Source organism: Cricetulus griseus, chromosome 3 (genome assembly GCF_003668045.3).
Source record: "Cricetulus griseus strain 17A/GY chromosome 3, alternate assembly CriGri-PICRH-1.0, whole genome shotgun sequence".
NCBI classification, from domain to species: Eukaryota; Metazoa; Chordata; class Mammalia; order Rodentia; family Cricetidae; genus Cricetulus; species Cricetulus griseus.
Genome location: NC_048596.1, coordinates 237,822,442 through 237,835,610, shown reverse-complemented (window position 1 = coordinate 237,835,610; position 13,169 = coordinate 237,822,442). Strand labels below are relative to the sequence as shown.

Genomic DNA, 13,169 nt, shown 5'->3' with positions numbered 1-13,169 from the left:
ACAAAAATAACCTTGTGCCTGCTTTGTGTTGGCATGAGCCTACCTTTAGGTGTCATTGATATATTCAGTTAGATTCCATTGGAGAAAACTAATTTTTCCTTTGCAAGCAGATTTCTACTGAAGATAGCTTCTTGGTTATGGATGGGAGATCATGTCCACTTTCCCCTCTCAGCAATGAGACCCTACCCAGATTGAACCTACACAGGCCTTTTAAAAGTCTTCTGCCACAGTCTCTGTGAGTTCCTATGTGCATCAGTCCTGTTGTATCTGGAAGACACTGTTTCCTTGGAGCCATCCATACTCCCTGGCTCTTAAACTTTTTCTACCTCTTCTTCTGCATAGCTTCCTGAACCCTGCAAGGAGGGGGTTTAAGATGACATTCCATTCAGAGCTGAGTATTCTAAAGTCTCTCACTCTTGGCACATGTTGAGTTGTGGGTCTATATGTTAGTTCTCAATACTGCAAGAGGATGGCTGAGCAAGACACTGATCTATGAGTATAGCTGAATGTTGTTAGAAGTCATTTTATTTCTATGTTCCTTTAGCAGAACACTAGTATTTGGTTTTCCCCAAGGTCCATGGCCCATCCACTTTCAGGTTCTCACTTACTCAAGCAGTGTCAGACATGGGTTTTATCTCATGTAGTGAGTCTTAAATCCAATCATAAAGTGGGTAGTTACACCAACAATGTCTGTGCCACCATTGTACTAGCATATCTCTTATAGGCAAGTTACTACTGTAGATGGCAGGGTTCCAGCCCCATCATCATCATCATCATCATCATCATCATCATCATCATCACCATCACTATTTTGGGTTTCTTTGAGACAGTGTTTCTCTGCATAGTCCAGGCTCTATAGACCAGGCTGGTCTCAAACTCAGAGATGTACCCATCTCTGCCTTCCAAGTGATGGTATTAAGGGCATTTTGTGTATCTGATTATTAATCCTATAGTAGAGCAAAATAAATGCAGGTATCAAATTTTACAAGTTTGTAAAAATAAAGTAGAATAAATCTTTCTTAACCATACAACATCCTTCTTTAGGTTAGAATGAGGAATAAATTAAACCAAGTCACCAGCATCTATTTATTTTCTTGAATACTGAATATTGAAAATGTAGAGGCATTCTGAATTCTCATTAAATAAACATTATCATTGCATCTTCATATAAAACATGAGATTTTACAGCGCACTAATAGAATTTCTTCATTTCCTCCATCTTTATGACTGTAATTCCAAGATGAATTCACATGTGATATACCTTGTGTAAACATTGTTCAAAATAGCATCACTTTATGTTCCATTCAAACTGGTTCAGTTCCTTCACAGTACTAATAATATTTATTATTACCTGTTATTATTAACCTTTAAGAGTTGTGTTCAACATTAAGACAATGCCATACAGAATCATCTAAAGATTCTACAATGTCTTTTACCACATTATTCACTCTGTCTCTCAGAAACATTTCATGTAGATCCCATTTTGTAAATTTTGGGGCTTAGTTACCAAAAGTAAGGAATCATTTTTCTCCCTCATTTCAGACATTTTGAAAGACAATGCCCAGTAGTTGGAGCCGAAAGGAGACAGAGATTTAGCAGTCATGATGAAATACTGTCTCTGTGGAAAGCCCAAACACATAATGCATACTCAATGGCTCTTAACGATGCAGAAGAGCTGCTGGTGCATCAAACAATCTGTGTAATTACAAGTTCTTCTTTTTCTGTGTATCTTGGATCCTGCCAAGAAAGACTAGTGTGCAGTAGCTTGGGGACCACTAAGCTTCTAGTCTTGGGCTTTTTCTCATGAGTTGCTCATTTCTCAGGCTTTTCCAAAGACCATGATGAATAACACAGGTTTTAAGGGACATTGATAGATCATGTCCATAAATTCACTGGATTTGAAAGGCTTGAAAACAGTAGAGCATAACAAGTTTCTTCGGTGTAAAATTTGTAAGCACTCTTACTACGTCAAAAAGATATAGACGATACCACATCTTCCAAATTTTTGACAGTAACATTTTTTCTATCAGAAAGGAATTTGCAGAGCTAGTGTGATGCAAAACTAGCTCTGGACACCATTCAGTAAATTTAAATTGTAGTTAATTTTCTAATACTCCCACCACTGATGATATGGAGAAAAAAAAGACTGCTGTCACTTGTTTCTTTGAATAGTAAAATGATTGAACAAACACATTTTATTCACCACCGAGTTCCCCAGGTAAGAAAGAGCAAGTCTTTTTCTTTTTTTACCTGTTTGGGAATATTTGAACAAATTCCACCTTCTCAAAGATTGGCTATATAAGTGTAATGGGCCAGGCTAGAATGTTATCCATATGATTACAGGAAACTTCACTGTGGTAAAAAGAGTGTTGATTTTTCCCCAGTTGGACCTGTTCTGGCTGCCTCATGATTTCCTTCAACAGCTTATAGCTTTAGGCAAAGTGTAGACTTCTGTAAACCCTCCCACTTCAAGTTTTATTTCATGGGCACATACTCAGGATAACAGATGAAAGTAAGATGTTACTGAGCAGCCACAGCTGCCTTTCCAAACATTCTTGTAAGTGCCCATCCTGCCCCATGGCCATCAAGCCTGCCAGCCTCAAATTTCTGTTAGAGTAGACATTTAATCCCCAAACTTTAATTCACTATGTCACTGACTACATCCCTGACTGACTATTCCTAGGAATCTCTAAGAAGTTACAATCCAAAATTGTCTCCTGAGCATAACCAATAGACTTAAGGCCCAATTAACAGTAGGGAATTCATGTCTAGTTCTATAAACCTAGCTAACCATCCACAACTGGAGAGGTCATAGACCCTAGATGACATCTAACACTGCCATATTTCTAAACAAATGTAATGTCTGTCTTACAACCACAAATAAGTATAGCTCTCAACCCTCATCAAAGAGGTTTGAGAGCAGCAGACAGAGACTATTACAGAAATCCACAACTGGTTGAAATGCAGAACATAAGTGACAGTGGGTTGTCTGACTCCAACTGAGACATCTACAATGCAACCCGTATACCCAAGGCTGAGGGAAAAATCTCAGGAGATATGCTGAAAAGAAAGTAAGAGCCAGAGGACCAGTGATTTGAGATAGTATGTTCTAGACATGAAAAGGAAGCTGTACCTCCAAAATCTCAATAATTTGGCTACCTAAGCAAGACCTTCATAATCACAATGCCTGTTGAAATGTCAAAAAGGAAGGGGGAAATTTTACAAGGCCCCATCCCTCGTTGGAGAGCTACAGACAAATGGCAGCTGAGAGGGGGAGGGACAGTTTTCTACAGGAAATTTCTCCCTGAGAGGCTATCCAATCCCAAGTAGTCAGCCCTCAATAATATACATATGAACTCAGCAGTGTATGTACATGTATATGTGTGTGTTCACATACAACAATAAAAGTCAATAACGAAGAATTTGAAAAAGGGTGAGGGAGTAGAGGGGGACACGGGATGAGTTGGAGGGGAGAGAAGTAGGAATGGACACGATGTAAATGCAGTACTCATATATTATGTTCTTAAAAGTAAATTTTAAATAAAAAATAGTTTAGTACATCTTCCTTAATTAACAGGAAACAATATTTCATCCGAACTTAAAGTGGAAGAAAGAGAAATAAGAAAAAAGAAATTATTATTAAAGTTAACAGGCTAGACCAAAGTGTGGTAGTTTCTTTTTTTCTCCATATTTTTATTTGAATTTGAAACAAGATTGTCTTACATATCAATCCCAGTTCCCTCTCCCTTCCCTCCTCTCTTGCCCCCAACTAACACCCTACCTACCCCATACCCTTTCTGCTCCCCAGGGAGGGTGAGGCCTTCCAAAAGGGCGTCATCAGAGTCTGTCATTTCCTTTGGGATAGGGCCTGGGCCCACCCCCGTGTGTCTAGGCTCAGGGATATCCCTCTATGTGGAATGGGCTTCCAAAGTCCATTCCTATGCTAGTGATAAGAACTGATCTACTATAAGAGGCCCCATAGAGTCCCAAGGTCTCCTCACTGACACTTAGGTTCATGTCAGTCCAATGCTGGTTTCCCAGCTATCAGTCTGGGGATCAAGAGCTCCCCTTTGTTATAGTCAGCTGTTTCTGTGGGTTTCACCAGCCTGGTCATGACCCCTTTGCTCATCACTCCTCTTTCTCTGCAACTGGATTCCAGTTCAGTTCAATGTTTAGCTATGGGTGTCTGCTTCTACTTCCACCAGCTGTTGGATGAAGGCTATAGAATGGCATATAAGCTAATCATCAATCTCATTATCAGGTCAGGGCATTTAGGGTAGCCTCTCCTCTGTTGCTCAGATTGTTAGTTGGTGACATCTTTGTAGATCTCCAGACAGTTCCCTAGTGCCTGATTCTCTTTAAACCTATAATGGCTCCCTTTATTATAGTATCTCTTATCTTGCTCTCCTCTATTCTTCCCCCAACTCAACCTTCCTGCTCCCTCATGGCCTCCTCACCCCTCCTTTTGTCCTCCTCTCATTCTGCCAGCTCCCTCTCCCCTACGCTCATGCTTCCAATTATCTCAGGAGATCCTGCCCCTTCCCATTCTCCAGGGTTCATGCATTTTTCTCTTAGAGTATTTCTTCTTTCCTAGTGCCTTTGGTGATGAGGATTGTATACTGGTAATCCTTTGATCTATGTCTAAAACCCATATATGAGTGAGTACATACCATGTTTATCTTTTTATGACTGGGTAACCTCACTGAGAATAGTTTCTTCTAATTCCGTCAATTTGCCTGCAAATTTAAAGATTCCATTGTTTTTTTTTTTCTTCAGAGTAGTACTCCATTGGGTAAATGTACCACATTTTCTCTATCCATTCTTCAGTTGAGAGGCATCTAGGTTGCTTCCATGTTCTGGCTATTACAAATATTGCTGCTATGAACATCGTTAAACAGAAATCCCTGTTGTATGAATGTGCTTCTTTTGGGTATATGCCTAAGAGTGGAATTGCTGGATCTTGTGGTAGACTGATTCCAATTTTGCTGAGGAATCACCATACTGATTTCCAAAGTGGCTGTCTGAGCTGGCACTCCACTAGTAGTGGAAGAGTGTTCTTTCTCCTTTCTCCACATCCTCTCCAGCATAAACTGTCATTGGTATTTTTTATTTTAGCCATTCTGACAGGAATAAGATGGTGTCTCAGAGTTGTTTTGATTAGCATTTCCCTGATGGCTAAGGATGTTGAATACTTTCTTATGTGTCCTTCAGCCATTTTAGATTCCTCTGTTGGGAATTGTCTATTTAGTTCTGTACCCCATTTTTAATTGGATTATTTGGTGTTTTGGAGACTAACTTCTTGAGTTCTTTGTAAAATTTGGAGATCAGCCCTCTGTCCAATGTGAGGTTGGAGAATACATTTCCCCATTCTGTGGGCTGCCATTTTGTCTTCCTGACTGTGTGCTTTGCCATACAGAAGCTTCTCAGTTTCAGGAGGTCCCATTTATCAATTGTTGATCTCAGTGTCTGTGCTACTGGTGTAATGCTCAGGAAGCAGTCTCCTGTACCAATTCATTCAAGGGCATTCCCCACTCTCTCTTCTAATAGGTTCAGTGTGGCTGGATTTATGTTGATGTCTTTGATCCATTTGGACTTAAGTTTTCTGCATGGTGATAGACATGGAGCTATCTGCAGTCTTCTACAAGCCAGCATCTAGTTATGCCAGCACCATTTGTTGAAGATGCTTTCTTTTTTCCATTGTATAGTTTTAACTTCTTTGTCAAAGATCAGGTATTCATAGGTGTGTGGGTTAATGTTAGGGTTTTCAACTCTTTTTCATTAGTCTACCTGTCTATTTTTGTGTCAATACCAAGCTGTTTTCAGGACTATAGTTCTGTAATAGAGCTTGAAATCAGGGATGAGGATGCCTCTGGAAGTTCCTTTATTGTACAGGGTTGTTTTTAGCTATCCTGGGTTTTTTGTTTTTCCATATAAAGTTGAAAATTGTTCTTTCAAGGTCTGTGAAGAATTGTTCTGGGATTTTGATGGGGATTGCATTGAATCTGTAGATTGCTTTCGGCAAGATTGCCATTTTTACTATGTTGATCCTACCTATCCAAGAACATGGGAGATCCTTCTATTTTCTAGTATCTAATTTCTTTCTTTAAAGACTCAAAATTCTTATGATACAGGTCTTTCATTTTTTGGTTAGCGTTACTCCAAGTTATTTTATGTTGTTTGTGGCAATTTTAAAGGCTGTTGTGTCTCTGATTTCTTTGTCCGCCCATTTATCATTTGTATATAGTAAGGCTACTGATTTTTTTTGAGTTAATCTTGTATCCTGCCACTTTGCTGAAGGTGTTTATCACCTGTAGGAGTTCCCTGGTAGAGTTTTTCAGGTCACTTATGTAGACTATTATATCATCTGCAAATAGTAAAAGTTTGACTTCTTCCTTTCCAATTTGTATCCCCTTGATCTCCTTTTGTTGTCTTATTGCTCTAGCTAGAACTTCAAGGACAATATTGAAGAGGTATGGAGAGAGTGGACAGCCTTGGCTTGTTCCAGATTTTAGGGGAATCGTGTTGAGTTTCTCTCCATTTAGTTTGATGTTGGCTGCTGGCTTGCTGTATATTGCTTTTATTATGTTTTAGGTATGTTCCTGTTATCCCTGATCTCTCCAAGACTTTTATCATGAAGAGGTGCTGGATTTTGTCAAAGGCTTTTTCAGCATCTACTGAGATGATCACGTGGTTTTTCTTTCTCAGTCTGTTTATATGGTGGACTATATTGATGGATTTTCTTATGTTGAGCCATCCTTGAATCCATGGGATTAAGCCTTCTTGATCGTGGTGGATGATTTCTGTGATGTGTTGTGGATTTGATTTGCCAGTATTTTATTGAGTATTTTTGCATCAATGTTCGTGAGGGATATTGATCTGTAGTTCTCTCTCTTAGTTGTGTCTTTCTGTGGTTTGGGTACCAAAGTTATTGAAGCCTCATAAAAAGTGTTTGGCAATGACCCTTCTGCTTCTGTTGTGTGGAATACTTTGAGGAGAATTGGCATTAGCTGTTGCTTGAATTTCTGTTAGAATTCTGCACTGAAGCCATTGGCCCTGGGCTTTTTTTGTTTGGGAGATTTTGATGACTGCTTATATTTCATTAGGGGTTATAGGTCTGTTTAAGTCGCTTATCTGTTCTTGATTTAACCTTGGTAAGTGAAATCTATCTAGAATATTGTCCATTTCTATTAAGAAATAAAAGGAGCTTGGGATTAAGATATCCTTTATTAGAAAATCACCAGCCAAACACAAGCCAGTGCGTGCCAGGGGCAGCAAGGCAGGCAGCCAGAGAGAAGGGGCTCCCATGTGCCTGCAGCCCCTTAAAACCCTATCACGAGTCATCCTGACCTCACCCTGACAGGCATGGTCAGGAACACCTTTAGCCAGCTTCTAGCAGGCATGGCTTACACTGTCCCCTACACATTTCCTTTAGATTTTCAAATTTTGAATAATACAGGTTTTCAAAGTATGATCTGATGATTATCTAGATTTCCTCGGTGTCTGTTGTTATGTCCTCCTTTTCATTTCTGATTTTATTAATTTGCATGTTCACTCTCTGCCATTTGGTAAGTTTAGATAAAGGTTTGTCTATCTTGTTGATTTTTCTCAAAGAACCAACTCTTCATTATATTGATTCTTTGTATTGTTTTCCTAGTATCCACTTTATTGATTTCAGCCCTCAATTTGATTATTTCCTAGTATCTACTCCTCCTGGCTGCATTGGCTTCTTTGTGTTCTAGAGCTTTCATTTGTGCTGTCTGTTTTCTAGTGTGACTATTCTCCAGTTTCTTCATGTGGGCACTTAGTGCTATGAACTTTCCTCTCAGCACTGCTTTCAAAGTGTCCCATAAGTTTGGCTTTGTTGTATCCTCATTCTCATTGAATTCTAGGAAAACTTTTATCTCTTTTTTGTATTTCTTTCTCTACCCAGGAATGGTGCAATTGGGCATTATTCAATTTCCATGAGTTTGTAGGCTTTCTGCAATTTGTGTTGTTGTTGAATTCTAACTTTAAAGCATGGTGGTCTGATAAGATGCAGGGGGCTATTTTAATTTTTTGCACCTGTCGAGGTTTGCTAATTTGCCAAAGTATATTGTTGATTTTAGAGAAGGTTCCAATTGGCTCTGAGAAGAAGGTATATTCTTTTGTGTTTGGATGGAATGTCCTATACATGTCTGTTAAACCCAATTGGGTCATAACTTCTATTAGTTACTTTGTTTCTTTGTTAAGTTTCTGTCTGCTTATCCTGTCTAGTGGTGAGAGTGGGGTGTTGAAGTCTCCCATAATAACTGTGTGAGGTTTTATGTGTGACTTGAGTTTTTGTAATGTTTCTTTTATGAATGTGGATGCCTTTATATTGGGGCATAGATATTCAGGATTGAGACTTCATCTTGATGGATTTCTCCTGTGATGAATATGAAATGACCTCCTCCATCTCTTTTGATTGATTTTAGTTTAAAATCTAATTTGTTAGATATTAGGATTGCTACCTCTGCTTGTTTCTTGGGTCCATTTGATTGGAAAATCTTTTCCCAACCCTTTACTCTGAGGTACTGTCTGTCTTTGAAGTTGAGGTGTGTTTCTTGTATGCAACAGAACGATGGATTCTATCCTTTTTCCATTCTGCTATCCTGTGTCTTTTTATAGCTGAGTTAAGACCATTAATATTGAGGGATTAATATTAATGACCATTGATTGTTCATTCTTGTTTCTTTTGGATTTGGTGATGGTGGTGGAATTGAGTGTGGATTTCCACCCCATTTTTCATTTGGCTGTTGGTAAAGTGGGATTAACTATGGCCTATGTTTTCCTGGTTGTAGTTAACTTCCTTGGGTTGGAGTTTTCCTTCCAGAACTTTCTGTAGGGTTAGATTGTTGGATATGTATTGTTTAAATATGTTTTTTTCATGGAATATCTTGTTTTCTCAATCTATAGTGATTGAAAGCCCTGTTGAGTATAGTAGTCTGGGCTGGCATCCATGGTCTCTTATTTATTTATTTATTTACTTATTTATTTATTATGTATACAACATTCTGCTTCCATGTATATCTGCACACCAGAAGAGGGGACAAGATCTCATAACGGATGGTTGTGAGCCACTATGTGGTTGTTGGGAATTGAACTCAGGACCTTTGGAAGAGCAGTCGGTGCTCTTAACCTCTGAGCCATCTCTCCAGCCCCCCATGGTCTCTTATTGTAGGTAGAACATCTATCCAGGACCTTCTGGCTTTCATAGTTTCCATGGAAAAGTCAACCGTAATTCTGATATGGATGCCTTTATATGTTACTTGGCCTTTTTCTTTTGCTGCTCTTAATATTCTTTCTTTATTCTGTATGTTTGGGGTTGGTTATTATGTATCCAGGAGACCTTTTTTTGTTGTCCACTCTATTTGGTGTTCTATATGTTTCTTGTATTTTCTTTCCTTTTTTTGGATCCAAAGAGAGTTCTTTACAGCAAAATTAACATGGAAAATTGGTTACTTCTGTGACCCTGATATTAACTGTCATACCTATGAACACCTGATTTTTGACAAAGAAGGTAAAATTATATAATAGAATAAAGAAATCACCTTCAACAAATGGTGCTGACATAACTGGATGCTGGCGTGTAGAAGATGGCAGATAGATCCATGGCTATCTCCATGCACAAAACTTACATCCAAATGAATCAAAGACCTCAATATAAATCAAGCCACACTGAACATATTAGAAGAGAAAGTGGGACCTACCCTTGAACAAATTGATACAGGAGACCAATTCCTGAACATAACACCAGTAGCACATACACTGAGATCCACAATTAATAATTGGGACCTCCTGAAACTAAGAAGCTTCTGTAGGGCAAAGGACACAGTCAACAACACAAAATGGCAGCTCACAAAATGGGAAAAGATATTCACCAATCCCACATCTGACAGAGGGCTGATCTCCATAATTTACAAAAATCTCAAGAAGCTAGTTTCCAAAACACCAAATAATCCAATTAAAAAGTGGAGTACAGAACTAAATAGATAATTCTCAATAGAGGAATATAAAATGGCTGAAAGACACATAAGAAAGTTATGAACATCCATAGCCATCAGGGAAATGCTAAGCAAAACAATTCTGAGATACCACCTTACTCCTGTCAGAATGGCTAAAGTCAAAATCACCAATGACAGTTTTCTTCCATTTCTTTAAGAGATTTCCTCATATCCTCTTTGAAGGTCTCTGTCATTTTCATGAAGTTGTTTTTAAGGTGATTCTCTTTTGATTCATATTCGATGGGATGTTCAGTTCTTGCTGGTGTAGAATGCCTAGACTCTGATGGTGTCATATAAGTCTTTCTGTTGTGGGATGTATTCTTATACTATCATCTTCCCATCTCTTCTTCCAGTAGGCGCAGGTGGGGTATCTCCCTCTTCTATGTCTTCTAGAAGTTTGACAATTTTCTTCAATATTATGGTCTTCCCAACTGTAGCCTATGTCAATGAGGTTCCTGTAGGTGTCAAGCATCACATCTTTGTAGAGACTGTTCTTGAAAGGATCCAGCAAAGCCTACTCTTCCTGAGTAAAGTTGATATGCAAATCATCATAGGTCATTGCATCATTCTTGGTGTTTGAGTTGGTATCCCAGCTGTCAGTCTGGGGTCCATGATTTCCCCTCTTGTTCAGGTCAGCTGATTCTGTGGTTTTCTCCAGCCTGGTGTTGACAGCTTTACTCATCACTCCTCCCTCTCTGCAACTAGATTCCAGGAGTTTGGCTCAGTGCTTGGCTGTGGATCTCTACTTCTGCTTCCATCAGCCACTGAATGAAGGCTCTTCTATGTCTTCTAGAACTTTGACAAAGTTCTTCGATATTATGCTCTTCCCATCTGTAACCTATGGTTACTGTAGGTGTCCAGCATCACATCTTTGTAAAGATTTTTCTGGGAATTATTCAGCGAAGTCCACTCTTCCTGAGTGAATTTGATGAGCATATCATCATAGGTGACTGCAACCATGTTATGGCTTCTGTGCTCATCCATTATTTTGTGTTAGGGATTTGTTGGACTTAGGATTTTCTTTGGTCGATAAGTCTGTTTCTCCTAGTGTATCTTCAACTCCTGAGATTCTATCTTCCATCTCTTGTATTCTGTTGGTTATGCTTGGATCTGTAGTTCCTGATCATTTTCTGACCTTTTCTATTTCCAGCATTCCCTCAGTTTGTGTTTTCATAATTGTCTCTATTTCAGTCTTGAACTGTCTGAATTATTTCCTTCAGCTGTTTGATTGTATTTTCTTGGCTTTCCTTAAGAGATTTGTTGATTTCTAGTATTTTTTGGTTTTTTTCTTCCATTTCTTTAAGGGATTTTCTCATATCCTCTTTGAGGCTCTCTGTCATTTTCATGAAGATGTTTTTAAGGTCATTGTCTTCCACTTCATCAGCATTGTGATGTTCAGGTCTTGCTGGTGTATGGTTCCTAGTCTCCAGTGGTGTCATACTGGGTTTTCTGTTGTTGGATGTGCTTTTATATTGTCTTCTCCCATCCTTTCTTCCAGTGGGTGTGGCAGGAGTCTCTTCCTCTCCTGGTGGGTGTGGGACCAAGGTTCCCTTCTGTAGGTGCAAACAGATGCAATACTCTGCTATCCCTCCTCTTCCAGTGGATAGATGCAGGACTGGTACTGGGGAATTGGAAGTCTCTGGGTGGGCTGGATCTAGCCAAATTGGGATCTGATGTGATCAGACTCCTGGTCTCAGGTGTCCCTGAGCAGGGCAGAGGAAGACAGGCCAGAAATAGGCCCAAACCTACCTAGCCCAGTGGATGGAGGCAGGACTCAGTGTGGTAGTTTCTTAGTAAAGAGTCATGTAAACCTCTGAATCTTATTTTCATGTTACCTCACATGAGAGATGCTAGTAAATAGCAAGGGTCACCCAGAGAAGGGAGAAAGCATCCATGAAGTGCAGATTCCCTCAAGAGAGATGGGCTCTGCAAAGGAGTGAGCCAGTGGCCTTAAAGAGTGAATTTTTCAAGTGTAGATCCTATGTTTTCAAGCCGCATATCTTCCTGTGATTGATGCCATGAAATCCCATACAGGTTGGAGGTCAGCAGGCCTGTTAGAAATGTGTCTGGTATCAAAGATTTGTCTATTACAGTTATCTGGCAATTAGCTTCTCATTATGCTGCCTCCAGCTTAGTATTGGTGATATTTTTATTACATAAGACAGAGAAGACCAGAGAGAAGAATTCTTTTGAGCAGTTTGTCAAGTCTTTGGAACTGGTGAGATTAGTGGGTAATTAAAATACTCAGAGGTATTTATTTTTTCTGTCCTTGTCTAAAAACTGGATTGTTTCATATAGTCTCTAATGAGTTTATGAGCTTCTCTGGTCAAGTGTTCTTTGGGGATCTAAGTCTTCTTTGAATTTTCTGCCTCATAATCATGAACTTTCTACTCAAAAACCTTCGATGTTGGAGATTTAAGTCATCAAAAATCTAAACATGGGGTGTGATCTAATTCACCTGTCAATAGCTAAATTTTGTGTATCAAAAATTGGATCACGGTGTCATAAGATACTGGGCCATTTGAAGTAATGTCTAATTGTCAAAGACATCCAATACACCCTCCCTGACACACACACACACACACACACACACACACACACACACACACACACACACACACACACACACACACACACACACACACACTGTTGTCCTAAGAATATTAAGTTCTGTCATAACAGGCTCATGGATACTTTCCATGGACATCTCTTATATACGGCCATGCATAATCTACTCCACAGAGTTTGCCAAGACACCTTTTGCTTCATTGTATATATAAGAGGCATCCCTCAAATATGTGTAGTAGACAACTCTATGCAGAGTTTGGAAAAAGAGGCTTCAAAACACACTTCAAAAATGACCCAAGACTGTCATCATTAGACATAGGCCCTTAGAAATGTTGCCAGGGGCTGCAATTATGTCTACCTGTGTTCTCTAATATACTGAGGAATGTTTCAGATATTCAATAAGAACCCTAGGGTTGACATTCCCTTGGACTTAGGTGTTTTCTAGTGGTAGAGTACCTAAAGTACCTCTGGAAAAATGAAGAGAAATTCTACTTTCTGGTGGTTGTGAAGCACCTCATATTTGGAGAATAAGCACAAATTTATTATGTTGTATTGAGGTCCAAATAGCCAAGGTGGGGA

The 13,169-nt window shown here is 39.2% G+C and overlaps 1 pseudogene; it reads right to left on the bottom strand.

Moving 5' to 3' along the window:
- Positions 1 to 10,311: 10,311 nt before the first annotated feature.
- Positions 10,312 to 10,982, bottom strand: LOC107980236 (annotated as a pseudogene).
- Positions 10,983 to 13,169: the final 2,187 nt, after the last annotated feature.